We start from the raw sequence: 22,191 nt of genomic DNA on the forward strand, positions 1-22,191 counted from the left end.
TATATATATATATATATATATATATATATATATATATATATATATTAATCTCTGTATGTATGTGTATATGTATATGTTCACTACAAAATACATTTGCATATAATGTGATATATATACATATATAATGCATATACATACATATGATGTATGTGTATGTGTGTATGTATGTATGTGTATGTTGTCTCTTTCATTGGAAAACAAAATTTATCATGTCTTTATAACAGTAAGCACTTTTAGAACTTGAAAACTGCTACCACTAAACATATGTTGCTGGCCACCCACAGAAATAAAATGATATATGGCTGGCTTTCATACAAGTATTTTTTACAACAGGATATGTTATACCATATTTATGACAACTTTGGTAAACCAACAATTTTTAACACATTTAAAAAGGACTAAGCACATTCTTTCCCATTGAGGCTAGACAAGGCAGATCAGTAAGAGGAAAGAAACCCAAAGACACATCTCCTGATCCAATTGTTAGGAGATCCACATGAAGCCCAAGCTGCCCATCTGCAAAATATGTGTAGGAGTTCTAGGTTGAGACCATACATGCTCTTTGGTTGTTGGTTCAGTCTCAGTGAGCACCCATGGGCTGAAGTTAGTTGGTTCTTTAGCTCTTATGGTGTTCTTAACCCCTCTGGTTCCCTCAAACCTCCTTATGACTCTCCTACAAGATTCCCTGACCTCCACCTTATTCTTGGGTGTGGAGATGCTCCCTGCATCTGGTTCCACCAGGTGCAGGATGAAGCCTCTCAGATGACAGTTATTTCTAATAAAGCAGTACTCAAAGCTTGTGAAGTTATATCATATCTGAAACATCCTGTTAGACGATTATAGAGATTTAGATAAGGATGAAGAGCCTATGTTTTCTCTCACAAGTCCTTCTGTGGCATGGATTCCTTTACATGCTAATTCCCAAGACAAAATGACCAATGTATGTGGCTAGACCTGGGTAAGTGAGATGCCACGTACTCAACACAAGTGCTCCCTGCTGACAGTAAATTATTGTAAACATTTTCATGCATTCAAATCTTAGCAGATAAGGAGTCGGGATGAGAACTAAGGTCCCAACACTCAAAAAGAGCCCCTTAATATTTTAAAAACCTGAAGTAAGGTTAAACATATTATGCTGCACCTCACAGATATTTCAGTACATCTAGAACACTTAACATGGGTAGGACTGTCTCTTAGTGGATGAAAAGATTAAGAAGTTGACCACAGCTTGCACTCATACTTTGATAGGAGACTGGAGCTGCAGTTTGCTGATCTTGATCACCTAAACTTAAATTTATTCTCAAGACTTTGTTAAAAATACTGATTTGTCAGTTTGAAGAATTATTTCCCCTGATTATCAGGTACTATAAATTCTTTAGATTGGAAATTTTTGTATTTATACAAATTTAATGAAGGATCAACATGGGTGTAGGGACTCTTCTTTCACAAATGTGTTCTAAGTAATTGTGACTTTCAGATTCATGTTATTTAGTTTTCAGGAAGTCAGTGGTGCTTTTGTGGTCCTTTTGCACTTATGTTTAAAAGAACAGTAGACAAAACAAAATACTATCTGAATGTGCAAATAACCATTTGTACTTTTTAATTTTTTTGATAGACCATGAAAATAGATAGTGAGAAAAATCACTACATCATGCAAAGATTCATTTTTTTAGAAATACCATGAAACTTTTATTTAGTCAATATGATAAAACATAGTTATATAAATCATAAATCATTTTATCAGATTTTATAGTTAAGTTTCTACACATATATTTCACATGTTTCCATGAAGCCTGGACTCTTACAGCTGGATAGAAGGCTTCCTTGTTCCTATAACCTGTGCTCTGAATTGATTGCTAACTTAAGCCTTTTCTTGTTTTCTTTGATCTCCTATGCTTGAGAGAGCACCTGTTGACTGACATCACCAGCAGGGTCACCTCACTAGACAGAGTACTAGCCTGGAGACATACAAAGGAAAAAAAATAAAGTAAAACTTGTCAGTCGAACATGATTGATCAAAACGTGATTCAAAGTGGCATATTTAAAGTGGCAAAAAGTAATCAAAAAGTGAGATATTTTCACTTCCAGTTAAATGAATAGCTACCTGAAACCAATGTGATTTTAAATTAACAGAGAGATTTTACAGTTTTATTTGAGTAGACAGACTAATATCACTCTTTTATACGTCAAAACATAGAAATAATCTTCAGATAAGCCACATTTTTGCTCATTTATAATATTTATGCACTTTGGAAGCTGTGTAATGTGTTATTAAAGACTTAACACTCTTGCTCTGATTTCTCTTTGTAAAGCAACAAATAAAAGTTACCCTTCCATAAGATCAAAGAGTATGCCTATCAATCAGAGATGCTTTTCCATAACATACATTTTTTCATAAATTATCCATTTTTTATACTAAGGAAAATTATAATATCCAGTGTTTTTAACAGCATTTATTTAAGAAATACTTTTAAGTGTAGTTTATAGGTTAATAATTTCTATTCATTCATTGCAATCCATGGCAATGATTTGAGATAGCATCCTATCACTATATTTAATTGCAGTTCTGGAAAGAAAAGATTAAGGACCATTATCAAAGACCAAGGAAGTGTCGATCTCTTCTCCATTACTCTTTACACCATGAACCTGTCTGCACCATAATCTTATCCTAGAGCACTCAAGAACTACTCATCCTCAGCCTCTGTGGCCAAAAAGATTAAAAATGTTAAGTAATCATTGTAGTGCTTAAGCTCCTTACAGAAGAAGTAGTTCAATATTCTCCACTTCTGAATTAATTCATGCAATCTCCTATGTGAGCAATATTGTTTCCATTTTGCAGTGGGGTGACAAGCACTGTGACCTAGCAAGTCTCTGTCCCTCCAATTTCAAAGATTAAAGAAAATTTTAACGACAAGTTATTTGTGCAGAAACACTTACACTAATGAAAGAGACTTGTATTGAGCCCTGAATTTTCAAAGTGCAATTCCTAAGGGAATCCTCGCCAGTCTTTTCTACCCTGCACCTTCCCACTGACTGGCTTTTGACTACTCAGCGTTTCCTGTGTCAAGTGCATGGATTTCTCTCCTCTTCTCTCTGCCCTTCAGGAGTCCTCATGTTCTTAACTGTGGTGAGTTATTTGACTTGTTCTACTCAGAAAAGTCTCTTCTTCAAGTGTTTTTGTGCTAAATTCTTACCTGAGTTCAGAACATTTTACAGTTATCTGATTAAAACCCAGTGAAACTAAACACAGGGGAGAGAACAGAATATAAAACAGCCAGATAACCTAAAGGAGATCAATTTAAATCTGTTTTTAAGCGTATTAATAATGTGGGCTCTGCCTTCTTCCTGCATTAATGCACCTGCTGGGATTTGTAGCAATCGGCCAGCAGGAAGGCTTCTGTTTGATATGATGAGTCTTGGAGCACCCCAGTCTTCCATCCTGAACACCTCCCACCTTAGGTTTCTCTCTTTTACTTCTTGAATTCCCTTCAGTGTTTCTGACGCTCCCTGAGCACTTGTTTCTTATCTTTCTTGAAGTTCAGTACTCACCTGGCCATAGGAAAGGAAAGCTACATTTTTTGCCCTATTTAGGACATCATCTTTAATTCAGCAAGTGAATATTAAAAAAAAATTGCTGATGACTCAATTATTTGCATTTTAACTTACATTTACTTTTAATGATGTTTTCCCTAACTGTAAGTAACAAAATGAACTTGTGAACAAACAGAACGACCCACTTTTCTTCTCTAGCATCATGTTTCCCCTTAGTTACATGCTTTCTTGCAGTTTTAGCAATGAAAAACTTCTCTGAAACCTTTAGATTATTGGATGAAGGTTTTGCCTCCAAGACTAGTTGCCCAAGTTTAGTTCCTAGAACATACATGGTAGAAGGAGAAAAACAACTTCCTTAAATTGTCTGCTGAGCTCCATGGGTTGCTCTGTAAGGTATGCACTTGTATACACTCACACATGCACATGCATAGATACATACACACACACACACCTACATACACACATAAGCACACATATGCATACATACACGTAGACACACACAAACACATACACACAAATACACACATGTTTACACATTTGCACACTATTCATACTACTACAAGAATTAATTAACATGAAAATATGAAATTGACACAGTGATTAAAAATGAAAAGTAATAAAGGTTTTCAGAGCAGTGTAAGGCACATAATTGTACAAGTTATTAACTACATCCAAATAATGTGTAGTATCTTTCATTTTTCATAAGCACAGATGCTTTTCAGAAAGTAAACAATGGTCTTGTTAGGCACATTTGTTGTTATTTGACCATGTGTATGTTACTTTTGTGTTGTTCATAGAGAAAATGGCTTGGGACAAAAGAAATGCTAATTGCGGCTTCATGTAACTCACACAATAAAGGTTGTTTATCCGAGAAAGTAAAGAGAAAAACAAGAGCTAGGTTATGCTTGAATAACCTTTTTGTTGTTATTTAGTTAGTTATCTACAAAAAGTTTCAAACAGTTTATATGCACTCACTAAAATACTGATATGAAATATATATTTCAAAAAAATATGTGTGTGTGTGTGTGTGTGTCAGAAATTTTCCATATGCAAGCGGACACCTATCACAGAATATTAATTTAAAATATATTAAATATTTGAACAAAATTATTTTCTAAAACAATGTTTATTAGACTAGAATTTTTAGTATATATCTTGTTTTACTATTGTTTGCTTATAAAATTATTTAAACATTATAATATTCTAATTTGGGGAGAGTTAGGATAATGTGTAAGCCAAATATAAACAAAAATTAGTCAAGTATATAATGCTTAAGCAAAGATGAATAAAATTCAGAGATAACTTTATATAGTGCTACATCTAGATGTCCTGCATCATGTTTGAAAATAAAAATATTCATTCACTGAGTTTTGGCAAATGTCTCTTCCATGTTCTATTAGTTTGACTTCCATCAGTATCAATGTCATTGAAAGAACATATCATTCAAAACACTTTTGTGGTCAAAGCCTATAAAAATTAAGAACATGATTTTAGAGAGAAAAGCACTATCCTATGGGACCACTAGAAATGATTCTCAATTTGGCGGCTACAATGAAAATCCAACTCACACTCTATAAACTTTGTCCTTGAAATAGACCTTCATCTTAACAGCTGGCACTCAATTTGGTTGTTTCTAAGTGGGTTATCAATTTATCTACATATATGATGAAAATGCTGACAAAATAACATATACAAAGTCAACCATCTCTGACCTATGAAGTAGAATAAAGATGTTCAAGGGTACTCATTATCAGTCTACTGCCATTAGACTCAATAACACTACACTTTAATTCTTTTTGTGTGTGCTCCATCATTGCTATGCCAGTGATGCTTAGGGGATGTACATATAAACAGATTAGGTTCTAAAAACAGAAGATAATACAAAAAGCCAGAACATATATAGTTTTATGGTCCTGGTTGTAACTGTGTAATCATCTAATAACTGGTCAAAATTGGTTTATGTATTCATTTGGAAGTTTCATCCTTGCTACTGTGGAGCTGCCATGAAAAGTAGAGTACGAATTTAAAAATCTGTAATTGTTTGTTTTAATTTTTAAATGAATATTTTTTCTTTTGCTATATATATGTATAATGTTCATTTTGGTTATTCTCAAACCTATTCACTCTTAGGTTCCTCCAACTCCTGCTACTTCTCTCCCTGCCCCTGTTTCCATGGGACAACTTCCCACATTCATTCCTGAGTATGCATTAACATTCATGATCTAAAGATCTAAGAAAAAAGTACTATACCCACACTTTGATTCTTCATTACCACTATCAATAGACTATATAAGAGAAAGCACGTTTGTTTAGCCATATAAAATAACCTTATGCATATATTAAAAAAGTAAACAACCAAGGTTTGAGTCCGTCATATCTCAGAATTTATGAAGCTCAGACAACATGATACCAATGTTAAGGTTGTCCTCAGCTACAATTAGATCAATGCTGGAGAAGAATATGTAAGATCTTAAAACAAAAACAAAACAAACAATTAGACCAATAAAAGTGAGCACTTTGAAATCTTTACTCCCATTTTCTTTTAACTTCAGTTCTCTAGATTGAAAATGTCCACTAATAAGAACATAGATATAAATCATACATATCAAAACTACATATCTGTATGCAAAATAATACTACTAGCTGTTCATAATATGAAAGATCTTGAATCACTAATATTACCATAACCTTTTATATTAATACAATTTTATTTTTATTTATTCAGGTTTTACTATAATAAATACAATGATACATTATGTAAGGAAAATATATCATCTCTAAGTAACACCAATATTTTGTAACATTCAATCTGAAACTGACCAGCACTCAAGTGAATAATCTAGTCTTTTTATTTCATTGTGTAACCAAGGGTCATACATAATGCAGTAATGCAATTGCTAAGAACAGGCTTAATCAAGTTAAAGTTTAGTAATATTGACTGTCAATTTGTTTTAATAGTTTTATTATAGAGAAGGTCTTCAATTTGGTAACTCTCATTTAAAATGAAAACAATCTGTTGCCTTGCTATGTGTTTATATTAAGCATGCTATTTTGGCCTTGACACATCTAAAATAAGAACATTATTCAACAGCAGAAATACTTGTCTGTATATCAGTTGGAACCACTGAAGCTTCATGTCCTCTGTAGACATCAAACATAATTACCCAACGAGTGGAAAAGGTGATTGCTTTTCACTGGCTTGAAAGGGCATATGCAACAATTTAAAAATTCCATTAAAAAAAGAGAGAGACTTTTCCCTTTTGAACCTGGCTTCAGAGAATGGTGACTGAGGAAGTCTTTAACGGAATTGCATTTGGACATCCTAGGCTAGAGCTTAGCACTGTTTTTCTGTTCCTGTGTATCTGACAAGCATTTGACAATTGAAGAACTTTTCCAATTACATGTTGATCTTTAATTCATGTGTTTATAGATGTTTACAAACTTAAGGAAGAAGTATAAATAACACATGAAAAATTTAAGTTTTTTTCTTTTATTCTTTTTTTGCAACAGTTTTCTGTTCATAGATAAATGCAACTTGGAAGCAAGACTGCTTCACATTACACTATTATAGTCTCTGTTTATAGATGAACAAAATTTGGGGTTTTATTCATATATGTTTAAATCTAACAGATAATGATAATATAGAGAAAAATTTATTTTTTGTCCTTTATTACATAAATAACAATCCTTTGACTCTGTTCCTCTGTATCTCTGTGTCTGTCTCTCTGTCTCTGTCTCTGTCTCTGTCTCTCTGTCTCTCTCTCTCTCTCTCTCTCTCTCATTTATAGTATTTCTTGCTTTCCTTTACTTCACTTGTATATCAGGCTTCACTTGAAATAACAAGAGAGCCTTTGTATGGCCATTGAATGACTAAATGCCTGGTCCTCCACCATGCTTCACTAGAGAGCTGTTTTTTCATAGAATACTTACAGTTAAAAAAAAAGAGGGAGAGACAAATTCATTCAATCTTGTCATTGTCACAATTAAATATTTATAAATAGTTGAGATAAAGCACAGAAAGAAACATTGAGTGTATTTCGAAAAGATTCAGGATGCTTGAATATGTAATTTTAATAGAAAGTTTCTGTATCTCCACATCATTTCAATAGTGAATATTTCTAAATATCTCATGTACAGAAAACTTCTTATTAATGATTAACTGATTTCCTGATAATATTTGAAATCGCTACTAGACTGTAGAAATACTATTGAATTCCTGCCTGAATGAAAAACAGATGCTTCTTGTAAATGGAAGATTAAATGTTTAGTAACAAAAAAATGCCTTTTGGATTTTTATATACCCAAATACAATACACTCTTAATACTGCGTTCAGAAAAGAAACTGTAAGAAATGTTTACTATTCCATACCCCAAATATTTCATTTTCTCTTTCATCAATCAGAACTTTTTAGAATATTCGTAATGCATATATTTTAGAGATTTTGTCCTATGAGAATAGTAAACACATTACTTTTAATATTTCAGGCAGGAAAAGATTTGGTTATAGTTGAATTAAGCATAAGGTTGAACCAAAATGATAAAGAGGAAAAGGCAGTAATGTCAAATTATGGAAATACATGTATACCTTGAATTGAGAGGCCTTGTATACCCTGCTGTGTTGATGGAGATGTTGCTACTACAGTGACTTCTCCAGTCTTGTGATGTTTCATCATACATGTCAGTCTGATTGACTACTTTTGCTTTGGAAAATAGTATTTACTAAATAATTATCATAATCCAGTGTACACATACCTTTGGTTCTTCAATTAATCCTTATTTTCAATCCTATTGTCTCATTTTATGTTCTATTTATGTTTTCTTTATATGCTTTAATTTATTTGTGTGAGTGTTTATCTGAGTGTTTGTAAGTGGATTGTGCTTGCCTCTTATGTACTGAGGACAGACATCATGGAGTTACATGGGACAGCTGTGAACTATTATACTGGTGATAAAATCTAAGCCATGGTCCTCAGAAAAAAACACAAGTGCTCTTAACCTCTGAGTTAGCTCTTCAGCTCCAAATATTCACTTCTATGTAGTATTCTAAACAACATTAAACAGTAACATATAAATTCTCAGCTGTTAGTGATTTACTCTGTAAGGATCACAGATGATTTAATGATACAGAAAGACTTCAATCCCAGTATCATTTTCATGGCAGGCAATAGAGAGGACAAATAAAGCAAGAGCACAAAAGACCATAGTACAAATTAAAATATTCTAATTTTAACTAGGACAAATAACAAAATAGTTTGGAGAGTATAACCTAATCTTTTTCTAACCAACAGGCATATTAAATTAAATAACCTGAATAATAGTGCATAGAATGTTTTAACTTCATTGTATTAAAAGTTCATTCAAAATAATTTCCTCAGTGAGTGAGTAAGGTTGCTTGTTATCCTGCCTCCTAATAAAGTTGGATCCCTGAATACACACAGTAAAAGGAGATAATCAGTTTCTTTAAGCTGCCTCCTCTCTTTCTCTCTCTCCCTCCCTCCCTCCCTCTCTCCCTCACTCCTTCCTTCCCTCCCTCTCTCTCTCTCTCCCTCTCCCCCCTCTCTCTCTCACACACACACACACACACACACACACACACACACAAAGACACACAGAAACATACACACACATAAGAGTTTATCCCGTCTTTGAAATTCTATGAAAACAGATTAAAATTCAGTTTGGAATTCAGTTTGAATTCAGTTTGTAAGTAAAAGTATTAGTGTCCATAAAAACAAACAAAGCTCATTTTCACTAGGCACATAGAATTGTAGACACGTGCAAATGTCTTTAAACTTTTTCCTAATTATAATGACTACCACTGTAAATTTTAGAGCTAACATGAATTCAATGGTATTTGGTATGGTATTCTAGTTGGCTCCTTACGCTTAAACTCTGAACCTCCTTCCAATAATTTGAATAGGATAAAGAGCATCGATCCATTGTTCCAAATGCCTATCTAAGTACACTTTCACTATCAAAGAATATCTACCATTTATCATTTACGCTTCAATGAAATAAAGGAAATATTCTTATTTGAATATTCAACTTACATTTTAGTAACAGTTATTGAAATGACTTCATGATTTAACAAAATGCTGTGTTTGAAAGTGTGTTTTATGCTATGTTTTTATATAATTTTAATTTGCCATATATTTGGTTAGTAGGAAACTATAATTTCAGGGTCTTTAAAGTGGTCATTGCTTATTTTAATAAGAAGGCATCAATAAACTCTTGTATTTTTGACTAGAGTGAATGGTTGCTCTGTAGTTAGACCAATATCTGTTGTGGTAGTACCACAATAGAGTATAAAAGAGGGGTGCAATAAAATAATCTCTTACTTTGTTTAAATCATTTAAGATCATATTGTAAGAAATCTTGAATGTCCCAGTTCTATACTAAAAAGAATATTTTTCAAATTGTAATGTGTTTTCTAATAATGCTGAAAATGTAATTAACATTTATAAGAACTATGATAAATAAAATAAAAAATGAATTTATTGGTTGCTTTTTTTATTCAATCAAAAGGTAGAAGGATCTTAAAAGTGGTTAAATGTTGTATGTCCATATATACAGACACATGCTACTAGTCAATAATCAGTTAAAGTATACCTTATTTAGGTTATACTGGAAGAGATACCTAGAAGTAAAGCACTTAAATACTACTAACAATAGCTAACCTGTGAGGAATCATTATGAGAAACAAAAATGAATATCATGTCCCCTTAAAATGCCCCTTTTAATCAACAGAGAATTGTTTTTTAAAGGTACAGTTTAAAACATTGTATTTATACCTTTTCTCAAGTTCCAAAAGAATCTGCATGCATTTCTACAATAATCTGATATCAAATGTCATTGATCATGTAAGCTAACAATTACCTTTGAAGTTATTTTTTAAAACCAGATGTATTTATAGTGACATACCTGTGCTATATGAATCATGACAAATATGCTATATTTCATATATTTCTGGAGCAGATTTTTGGTTGGGTTCCAGATAAAAATGACTATTAAAGTGTTTTCTGTTGTTATTAGATAATAACATCAAGAAGTACAGCCCATTTTTTTCATATTGATGAAAAATAAAAGTCAGCAATGGTTGTTGGGAGCCGACTCTTAGCTGAAAGCGGCTATCATCTTTACAGCCATCTCAAGCCATATACCCTGACAAGAGACTTGTTTTCAACAGCCTACAACAGCTGAGCACACTCTGATAAACATCTTGCTACACTGTTTAGTGCTCCCAGCTGCAAGGTGCTCCTGGTATCCATGGCTACAAGGCACGTGACGTAGTGGCTTCAGTTGCGCTTGTCCACGAGGGCAAGTCACATGGTAAAGGGTATAAATAGACAGGATTTCCTTTCTATGTGTGTGAGGAGAATATAGAAGAAGAGAGGAGAATAAAGAAGAGACTTGAAGAGACTCAACCAGACTCTGTCTTGTATCTTTTGTGTCTCTCACCCTTTTTTCATCCTTCCTCCGTCCCCACTCTCTCTCTTGCTAGACCCTGACTTGCAAACCAGAGCAGCAGAACCAGCCGGCCTTTACAAAGTAGCAGAACAGGCCGTTACAAAAGAAATAGCCATTACAAATGGTAAAAGAGAACAGTTCCTAGAATACCTAAAATGTTAGGCTCATGCAATTCATTCATAAGAATAAGAGTCACTCATACATAAAGGTGTCAAAAAGAATAAGAAGCAACTTAACAGAAGTGTGAATTTTGACCATGTAATAGTAGTAGACAAGGAAACTGACCTCTGGTCAGGTCTTTTCCAGGGAGGAATATCAAGACCCTTACAAATCAAATCCCTCGAACCTTTATCACATGCCTTTTCATGTCACCATAGCCTAGACAACATGCATTAGTGATTGTACAAGACCAAGAAGAAACCTCATTTGTTAGTGGGTACTCACTAAGACAGGTTTCTGGATATGGTAAGTGAAATATAATAGGGTTGAAAATTTGATTCTGACAAAGAAACAAACTGTAACTGTTTGACCATACAGATGAGGTCTAAAGGCAAAGAGAATTTAAAAGAAGTCTGGATCTAATGTCGTAGCTAGTCCAACATTAAAATATACAAATGCGTGGTGGCTAGGTGCTTCCTCTTCCACTCAGTCCAGACATGTCAGCCTAGCTAGTAGAACATATCCCATGTACAGGCAACAGGTTTTGAGACAGCCACAGTTCTAATTGTTCAGGACCCATGTGAGGGTCAAGCATCACATCTGCTACATATAAGCAGGGAGGTCAAAGTCCAGCCCATGTATGTACTTTGGTTTGTGGTTCAGACTCTGAAAGCATGAAGATTTCAGGTTAGTTGACTATGTAGGTCTTCCTTTAGATTTCCTATCCCCTACAGGCCAGGAGTCTGAACTGTACATTAAATATCTGTACAGTTTCTAAGGTAACAATTAAATGAATACATAATAACAATTATATATTTCCAAGTCCTGTAAGATGTTCCAATATGTGTATATTTAATATTTGGGGTACTTCTACTTCTAGAAAACAAAAGCAGGAGGAGGAGGAGAAGGGAGAGGAGGGGGAGGAGGAGGAGGAGGAAGAGGAGGAGGAAAGGAAGGAAGGAAGGAAGAAAGGAAGGAAGAAGAAGACAAAAAATGAAGGAATAGAAATCAAAATGTATCTATCACTTAGCAATTCCTAAGACAAAATTCTTGAGAAATAACTTATATCAGAAAATATTTCCGTTTGTTAACAATATCAGAGATTTTGTCCATGGACATCTGGCTCCATTGCTCTTAGGTTGATGATAGGCAAAACTACCATAGCAGAAATACAGGCCAGAGAGGATCTGCTCTCCTGGTGGCAGCCAAGAAGTACACAGAATGAGAGAGGATTAAATGTTCAAAGTCACTGGCCGCTGACCTTTCTGCAACCCAGCCCCACCTTCTCATTTTCCATTCACCAAATAATTCATCAGTGGATTTAAGTTTTGAAGAAGTTAGAAGCCTCATGAGGAAGAATGAAGGGAGAATAAGCATACAAATTTAACTTAAAAGAAAAAAGAGCAAGAAGAGTAAGGCCTTATGGTTCTTTGCAGTTTTGAGAGTCAGGCAAAAATTATGTGACAGTTTAAAAAATACTTGAGTATGTCACTGTACTAATTATAGCAAGTATCTGAGTAGTTTCTAAGAGCATGACAATATAAAATCTAGAGCATAGTTCTGTGTTTAAATATGAATATAAATCAGATAATTCATCAAAGAAGTATAGTAATCCTTGAACTTCATAACCTTATTGTTTGTATATTACTGTAACAATGTGTCAGTAGAGCTATATACATAAAATTCAAATCAGAGTTATTTACACATTTCACCTTTTCTCCATTAGTATGTTTTATCTTTGGTTATTAAATTCTAAAATCAAGCTTAAATGAGAAATGCTATTATTACTCACCTGGGAAAAAAAATCAAGTCATTCACTTTGTAATACGTCAAAACAAAGTAAGTATTAAATAAAAAAAAATCTAAAAATGAAATCGTGCTGTTTAGAAAGTGCAATTGTTATGACTAAGTTCCACTGTTTCGATAACATCACTCATTAATTTTCTGTGTCAAGTATCTTCATGTCCTAACTCTTAACCGATGTGCTGAGAAATGCAGTATTATGACTGATGTGGTTGTGGTGATTCTGTGTGTTTGTTCATTTACCGCCACAGAGGAGGTGATTTCTAATCCCTTTCAAGTAGATCTGGAGCTTCTGTTATGTAGTGAAGCTTTCATTCTACAAATGAGCATTTCAGTCTCTTTGAGAATGATACATGTAGAAGAAAGAGACGCCCCAAAGTTACATACAGCCATCTACTGTATCCAAAGCCAAAACCTATAAAAAAAGTCAACTGACATCATTCAGTCAGAGTTAATTACAGCTACATGAGGTAACATAGGGAAGGCTAGAAGAATAACTATTTATTTGAGTACAGTTCTCCAAATGTCACGTTTAAATATTAAATGCCACCACATAGGCACACGAGTTTAAATGAACAGTGGTGAAGTGCTGCTTTGAGAGGTTGTAGAACATTTAGGAGTTGGCAAATAGTTGCAGTGAATGAGTCATTTACTGATAGGCTGTGAGAGCTATAACCTGTCTCTTTTTTTGCCTAAACTTTTTATTTCTTTGTTCTCTGAAGGTTAATATGTTTCAACACAAGTTGCTACCTGTCACTGTCCCTCTGTCAACATGTAGTAATGTTTTCATGAACTTTGAGCCTAAATAAACCTCTCTTCTTTTAAATAGTCTGTCTACTTACTCCATTGTAGTGATAAAAAGTAACAGCACAAGCTAACTAGTGATAGAACACATCCCTGAATGTTGTGTGGTGTTTGTAAGTTTTGGAATGGCTTGCTATGCAAAAAATTGTCCCCAAAATGAGGTGAACAGTCCTTCTGTGTTTTTTCTAGTCTCATACATCTTGCCTATTAAATCTATCTTTGAACTCTATAATTTCAAAATATCTTTAACAAAATTTATCTACAGATAGATACCCATAATGATGCAGTATTTAGTTACCATATGCAGTTAAAAAAAAATAACAGCTGCTCCACGGTGATATTCCAGAATCTCCTGGAAAGATGATCTAGGAATATTACATCCAGATATAAATGTATGATGATACCTCATTTTGGTTCATGAACTAAGAAATAACACAGAATTATCATATTCTTTTTTTTCATTATGAAGTTCTGTTGGATGACAGCTGCAATGGGAGGCATATATATATATATATATATATATATATATATATATATATATATATATGCAAATTAGTCTTGATGTCCTAAAGGAACAGATATTTAAAGTGGTGTAAAGACATGACGAGGATAGTTTTAATGAATTGAAATGAGAATGACCCCTTTCTAAATTGCCTTTGACAGTGAAGTGACCCTGTAAAATAAAGTCCTGTAAGTTACCCTTGAGATGGAGTTTTCATCTCCCAAAGGTTTAGGTCAACGTTATCTATCATCTAGTATGTATCATTTAATTGATATAAAATGATGTGGGATGTGTCATTGCTTGACAAGCCTTTCATAGATTCTAATCCTTACACTATTTGATTTTGAATTACTGGTGAAATGGTGTACAAATTTTTATTGCCAGAGTTTTGTCTTTAGAGTCACTATGAAAAAAATAAAAAAGGATACCGATAATATCACTGCTTGTTACCAATGCATCTGTGATATAAGGTGGTCAAAATTTTGTTAAATATGGTCAAATATTTATCTTTTTATGTAAGTTTAACAGTAATTGAATAAAAGGTCAAGTAGTGAAAATAACACTGCCTTTTATTTTTCATGTTTATCTCTTTAAAAAAGGACTTAAATGGCAATTACCATACTGCCATGCTGAAATTATCATAAAAAGACAAATTGAGTAAATGACTTATGATTACTATCTAAAACATAAATGCTATTAGCCAACATTTATTGTTAAACACCTAGTAATAAACATGATTATCACAACTAATACTTAACTCACACCTTTATAACAAAAGTATGTACATGCTGAATATATACCATTTTTATTTGTCAATTATACCACAATGTAGTATTCACATTGTTCTTCAATACTCCTGAAGAACAAAAAATAGAGATTTTTTTTAACAATCCAATACCTAGTTATTATAAAATAAAGAAAACCATTAGGAATGCATGCGTACCACAAATCACTTATGGTTTTATCTGTAAATCTGGAAATGACAGAAGCTGAATTGATTACCTTACTACATGATGATAAAAGTCAGAGTCATGTGAGTAGAATCCAAAAAATGTCATGTCCAATATAAATGGAGACCAAGTTTTAAGAAAGTCCTCTTTCATAGTACACATGACATAGAGAATGACACTTTTCTGTTGAGCAATAGAATTATAGCATACCAACCTTGGGGTCCTTACTTTCACACTGCTCCTAATGGTTATGATTCTTCACGTAACAGTGTATATAATAATCTGGATAACTCCCATATTTTCTATTCAGTCACAATACAATGGCAAAGTGACCCCAATTGTCTTTTATACAGCTTATGAATATCAAAAGAATTAGAGTAACTCAGAGAGAAAATAAAAGAGAATGTACATGTGTCACATTAACATTATTGCCAATGTGGGTGAAGATATGCCATTGGGATACCCATGGAAGCAGGTGGTTAACGGGAAATAAATTCTTACACAACTTTCTGATAAAATGGATGAAGGATCCCATTGTTAGATGAACAGTACATTTATCTAAATCCATATTTTTTAGGAAATGTGACATAAGTGACAAACCATGCTGTGATTTCTGTCAGGTCAAATTTTAGACAATTCCAACTGCATCAAGAATAAGATGAATACACAAAGGAATACACTGCCAGATCCATTTTCAGTGATAAACCATAAACAATATGAAATTCCCTTAGTACAAAACAAAATGTTAACTTTACCTTAAAAATGTAGAAACACTGTGGTCTGGGAAGATCGTTCAACTAGTAAAATGCTTGCTACTCAATCATGAAAACTAGAGTTAAACTGGTGTAGTAGTGTCTGCTTCCTTCTCCAGTCTTGAGGAAATTGGCAGAAACAAGAGGATTCTTGCCTCCTTAGCCAGTTGCTAAGCTCTGTTGTAAGTAAAAAGTCCTGCCTCATAAGATAATAGCATAAAACAAGATTGAGAGATTGAGGATAGTGTCTGATGTTGATTTCTAACTTCCACATGCGCTTGCACTTACAGGCACACTTGTACATGCATAAACACATGCAAAGGAATGGACAGAAAAAATAATAGCTTTGTACCAATTTTATACTGGTTTGACACAGTTATTATGATTCAGAATGGTAAACAGATACATGTAAAAGTGCTACATGTACTGCATCAAACAAAAGTGTGTAAACCCCTAAGCCATGCAAACATACAACTGTTTAAAAGAATATTGTGTGAATGGTTGCTCCAATATCTGCTTTTCAAAATTACAGCAAAAGTTAAGAAAGCTGTTTGTTTTCAAGAGAGTACAAACAGAGCAGTTTTACAATAATATTTCACTAATCATTGGCATGAATTTATAAGAAAAGACTTGGTTTTTATTAATAAAATAATATAGATTTTATTTGGATTAATATAAAAATAATAAATGAATTGAGTCAAAGAACTAAAAGTAAACTCGCTAGAAAAGAGTCATGGAGTCTCTCCAGAGTGCTTAGTTGACATCATAAAAAAAAAAAAAAAAATCAGCATTTAAATCATCCTTTAGAATCATTACTTGCACAAGTGATTTTGTTTTTAAACTCAGATAAATCACTGTGGCTAAAGAAATAATATAGTTAATTTATTTTATTTTGCATGATATAACGTACTAATTTTGGGGGATTCTTGCTGACTACTTAAAATAAGTGAAGGATAAGAACTAACAACTAGAAAGAAGACAACTCAAAGATGTAAACTGCTCCATATTATCACGCATAAGAATAGTGGTTGTACAAAGCTGTCACACTCCTGAGACCACAAGATCCATTCACTCCCTTCTCATGATGCTTGCACTTTGTGACAGAAATGACAGCCTAGTTCCCTAAACTTTTATTGTAAGCTTAAGAGTACCAAAAAATGAACAAACAAACAAACAAACAAAAAATCCAAACAAAACAACAACAATGGAAAACCCTATTAATATTGCTGTTTTGCTGTTGAGTTCAGAAAAACAAACAAACAAAAACAAACAAACAAAAATAAACCCAGAAAACTATAGACTTAGTGTTGTAGTTCAGTAGTGAAATTTCCCCTGATTAGTAGCACACAAGACACAGTAATGAAATTTCTTTCCTAATCATCCTTCCATAAATTTTAACATAGAAAATAAAAGGATGGTCCCAATATAAAATGAGGATTACTGAAAATTCTAATCATATGTTTTTCTAACAAAATATATTTGACTAAATTGGTTATATGACTTTTCTAGATAATATATTGGATTGGAAACACAATATTAAATAGCTCTTAAATGGTATAGACCCAGAAAGAGAAATGATGTGATAAATGTGGAAATGAGTAAATCTTCACCTTAAAAATATTTTTTACATTACATGTTGCTATGAACTAGAGAGCATTCAAAATGGATTGTGTGGCCCTGTGTTACTTCTTAAACAGTAGTGACAGTTTATCACTATGACTGGTTTTATTTTTAATAGAAAAGCAAAAAATTAAAATACTTATATCTGATGATCACTGATTTGAAAGGATCTTTGTGAGGCCAAAGAATAAAATGAGGTGAAGAAATATTTTCTTTGAACGTGTCCTGAAATGTGATACTGAATATAATATTTGAGGCAGCTTCTAAGTATAATAAATGATTTGTCACAGAAGCTATCAGGCTACATAGTTGGGCTAAATGAAGATGTATATATTTTTTGTTCTCTGTAGTTCCTATTGTTATCCAAGACTTCAGAAGACAAAAAGAAAATACTTTTAGTAGGAACATGTTAAATTCTATAGATTATACCTTACAATTATCGTGTGAACCTAGAGATCATTACGTACAGCGTGGAGGCCAGTTATATGGGTCCATATTGTGTTTACACATCCTTGTCTTTAAAAAAAATCATTAATGAAGTAACTGCTTAAGCTTTCCCTTCTGAAAAGAGAAGGAGAAAGTGGGATGGTGGGGAACAACACTTGCATGATAGGGTGCTGGGAGGAGATGCAGGGCTGATATTGTGTTTTAAAGAAAATAAGTAGATAAATAAATAATAGATTAATTTAAAAATCTAAAAAATACCCTAATGTTATCAAGAAAGAGAACACTTGATTATTTTAATGCAGAATATCTAGATATATTCTCAGATCAAGATACCCATTTCACAAGCTGTCATAGAATTGTAGGCTAAAGGCTAAAAAGTATTTAAATATATTTCATGCTAATCTTCAGAATACTCAATGTATACGACACTTAAAGTCAGTTAAAATTGCTAAAGTTATGAAAGAAAAATAGTACACTGGTTGCATGATGATGAAACAAATTTAACTCTAGCAGAGAGAACGTAAAATAAGATCTTAAGCTATACTGACAAATAAATGCCTCTACATGATGCATACTGCTCCTGTACAGATAGAGTTCAACTGCTAACTTCCATATCAGGTGGAAAACTGAGTCCACAAAGTATTATATCTATAGCTTCTCTCTCTTAATCACTCTCTTTCCACCTGTATTCATGCATGCATGTACTTGCACACACATGCTTGCCCACACATGCACTCATAAAAATAAAATATTTAAATATGTTATTTTTGTTAAAAAGAGTAATTTGCAAAAAAATCATTTCTAAATTACCTATAAAGTTAAATATGGCCAATAATTTCTAATGACCCTACTGAATCAAGATCATTTGGAACCTTCCTTTAGTTTTACATGTATAGATATGTTTACTGATCTGAGCCTATGTTGGCATATGGAAGAAATACTTCCTTTCAATTATACAGATTTGTAGTTGTACAATCAGGAAGCACATGTGCTTTAGATAGCTGTGGGAAAGGATGAGAAACACTATAAAGTAGTTCTATGCTGTGAAGTATTTTGTGTTGCGACAAGTAGCCTGAAATTCCAGAGCCTGCTATATATACGAATCTAAATATAAATGCAGAAAATGTAAAAACATAAAATTTCAGAAATTATTTATAAAAACGAGATTATGCATAGTGAAGACTGATAAAATGGAAAGGACTCAGGGCTTATCCACCTGAAGGCATCCAGTGGAAGTGAAAATAAAGTGTATGTTAGTAGTTCTGAAGCAAATATAGACAAAGTTGAGGAGAATATTGGAGTCCATTAAAGTCTACCTCATAAGTGCAATATAAATACAATGGGTAAAGGTAACCATCACAATGAAAAGCATAGTTGTTCGGACACATAAATGCCTCTTCATGATGAATACTGATGTTGTAGGAGACTTAGTTCAGCTGCTGACACCCATAATGTGAAAAAACTGATTCTAATTTCAAAGTCAAAAATGGATATTTCTTGATCAACATATTTGTATATAACTTTAGCCAATCAGAAACAGAAATTTTGGAAATAGGCCACAATTTTGACAAGAACAATTTATAAATTCCAAAATATTTACTTTAGCAAGATGCTCACCAAATTTGGAGAAACATGAAAAGATAATCACTAATAGATTTATGAAACACAGGTATCTGTTAAATGACAAGACATTTTTCCTGAGTGCTAAGTTGGAAGATAGACATTCTTAATTACTGAAATGAATGGAACTCATCATGAGTGAAAACAAAAAGCAAAGAAGTGGAGGCTGGAGTAGCTCCTAAATTAAAATGATAAGATCAACCCAAAATGTGACTGATGTGAATCTTCCAATAGGGAAGCTGACATCATGATGTAATGATTATGTGTAGCTGAAACCACAGTGCTGGGAGCAAGTCCCTGAATGGTCATTTTTTGTTGTAGTTTATTCTCGAGACAACATAGAGAGAAGAACACCAGCTGAGGGTAAGACTTTTGTCTTACAAGATGCTTAAAGTTGCTGTGTAATCATAAAAACTTTACTCATCTAAATCTAAGATGCTTTGCTGCTGTAGCTGACCTGTTTCTCTGAAGCCAGAATCTGCAATCTCTGGCACTTATTACCTTATCCTACAACAGCAAGGGGTTAAGTAAGGTAGCCTTTGTTCTATCTCAGAAGAAACTGTGCTACTCAAACATTCAGCTTGTCAGTTGAATTCTCAGGAAGAAAAAAAAAGACACTTTGAAAAGTGAATTTAGCATTTATTTCTAAGTTTGAAAAAGTTTTCTATGAAAGTGCTCTAAAAAAATGGGAAAAGCAGAAAGATCCAAAGTGGCGCAAGAGAAATTCAGGGATCCTCTCTTTGTCCTCAAAACTTAAACATCTTTCAGAATATATGATCACATGATAAAAAGTTCATCACAAGTTTACACATAAATTCAAATCATGAATCGAATAAGAAGTTTACAACAGTGAATGTTCACATGCATATCCATTCAAATTAATTTTCTGGCTAAATATTTATCCCCTGTCACAGCGCCACAGGCTCATGGAGATTTAAAAAAAAACATAACTAACTTATCAGTGAAGTTTTGTAGAGATAAACCAAGTCAACATTTTATATTCTGTCTTAGCACCTGTAATAAATCATAGTTCCCTTGTTATGACCTTGGGTTAATGGTTTTAGACAACCTTTTGGAAAGTGCTCTGAGTAATAGAAGCCATTAATTGGTGACAGAGACTGCCCGAGTTCTCAGTGAAGTTTTGACTATCAGAAAGGATCTGATAGCAGTCCCACTATAAAAGAGCTTAATAAATACTGGTATAATTTTAGGAATTATTACAAGATAATCATTAAGAATTAAAAAGTTATTTGTCTACATAGCATTGCTAAGATACAGTATATCTGCATAGTTCTGCAGAGATCTGCTCAAAATTGTGGCCTAATACCTAGTGATTGTTATATATATTTAATAATAAAAGGAAAAGAATATTAATAGCAGGAAACTTTCCTAAAATTATTTTCTCCTGGGCCTTGCCTATGGGAACAAATGTGTAGTGGATTATTTGTTAACCCAAAGCAGATTGATCTCTAGAGGATCACCTGCTAGTCATTAGCTTATCCTATGATGTCTCCTGACCCCACAGATTTAATGTTTTTCACATACTGCCCAGTAACTTTTGTAGATATTTGTTTTAATAAAATATTAATTAGAGGGACTAAGAAGATTGCTCAGTGGTCAAGAACACTGGCTTTTCTACTAGAGGACTCAAGTTCAATTCCTGTCACCAATATGACAGCTTGCAAGTATCTTCATCTCCAGTTCCTTGGAGTTCTGTGCTTCCTTTTGGCTTCCATGGGTACAGCGTGTACATGGTACATGTATACAGATAAAACACCCCCACATGTAAAATATTAAATGTCAATAAAGTTTAAAAGTACTGATTAGATGTCAATGATATGTTAATTTATATTTATTGTAAAATATGAATTAATAGAATACTCTGTGGTACATGGTTAGAAACCAGAAAGGACATATTTGAATGAAAAGCTTCAAAAGGGAAAGTTACCTGGGAATAATTATTTACAATCTGTAAGTGATACTGGTTTTAAGTAGATTAATTTCAGTGAGAAGGAAAAAATCATTCCAAAGTAATTAATAATCATTTAAAATCTTGTAATCAGGTTTTTAATTTTGCACTTTCAGTTAAATATAGGAATTTTTCACTCGTAGAACTAATTTTACAAATGTCCTGGGTAGTTGACAAAGGTAGTACTAGTGAATTCTTTAGAGGAAGATCTGTACTTCTTCCAGTAATTTCCATGGCTGTACTGAATACTGGACAAATTAACATTGGAGAAAAAAGTTTCTTTTGATTCACATACTACAAGGTTCCACTTCATGATACCATGTCCTTCTGATGTTAATATGGTAGGAAGGGAGCACATTCCATCAAGAGCAATTGAATTGTCAGGAGAAAATGCTGTCCTGTGGGGCTTGAGTAAGGGTACTGTTCTTCAGTCCTTAAGAACATTTGTTATTCTCTTGGAGATTCCAAGTTCCATTCTCATTTCCCACATCAGGTAGCTTACAACATTCTGTAACCCATAATGCATCAATACCAGCAATTTCTACT

Source organism: Grammomys surdaster, unplaced genomic scaffold, assembly GCF_004785775.1.
Source record: "Grammomys surdaster isolate TR1022 unplaced genomic scaffold, NIH_TR_1.0 126124, whole genome shotgun sequence".
Taxonomy (NCBI): domain Eukaryota; kingdom Metazoa; phylum Chordata; class Mammalia; order Rodentia; family Muridae; genus Grammomys; species Grammomys surdaster.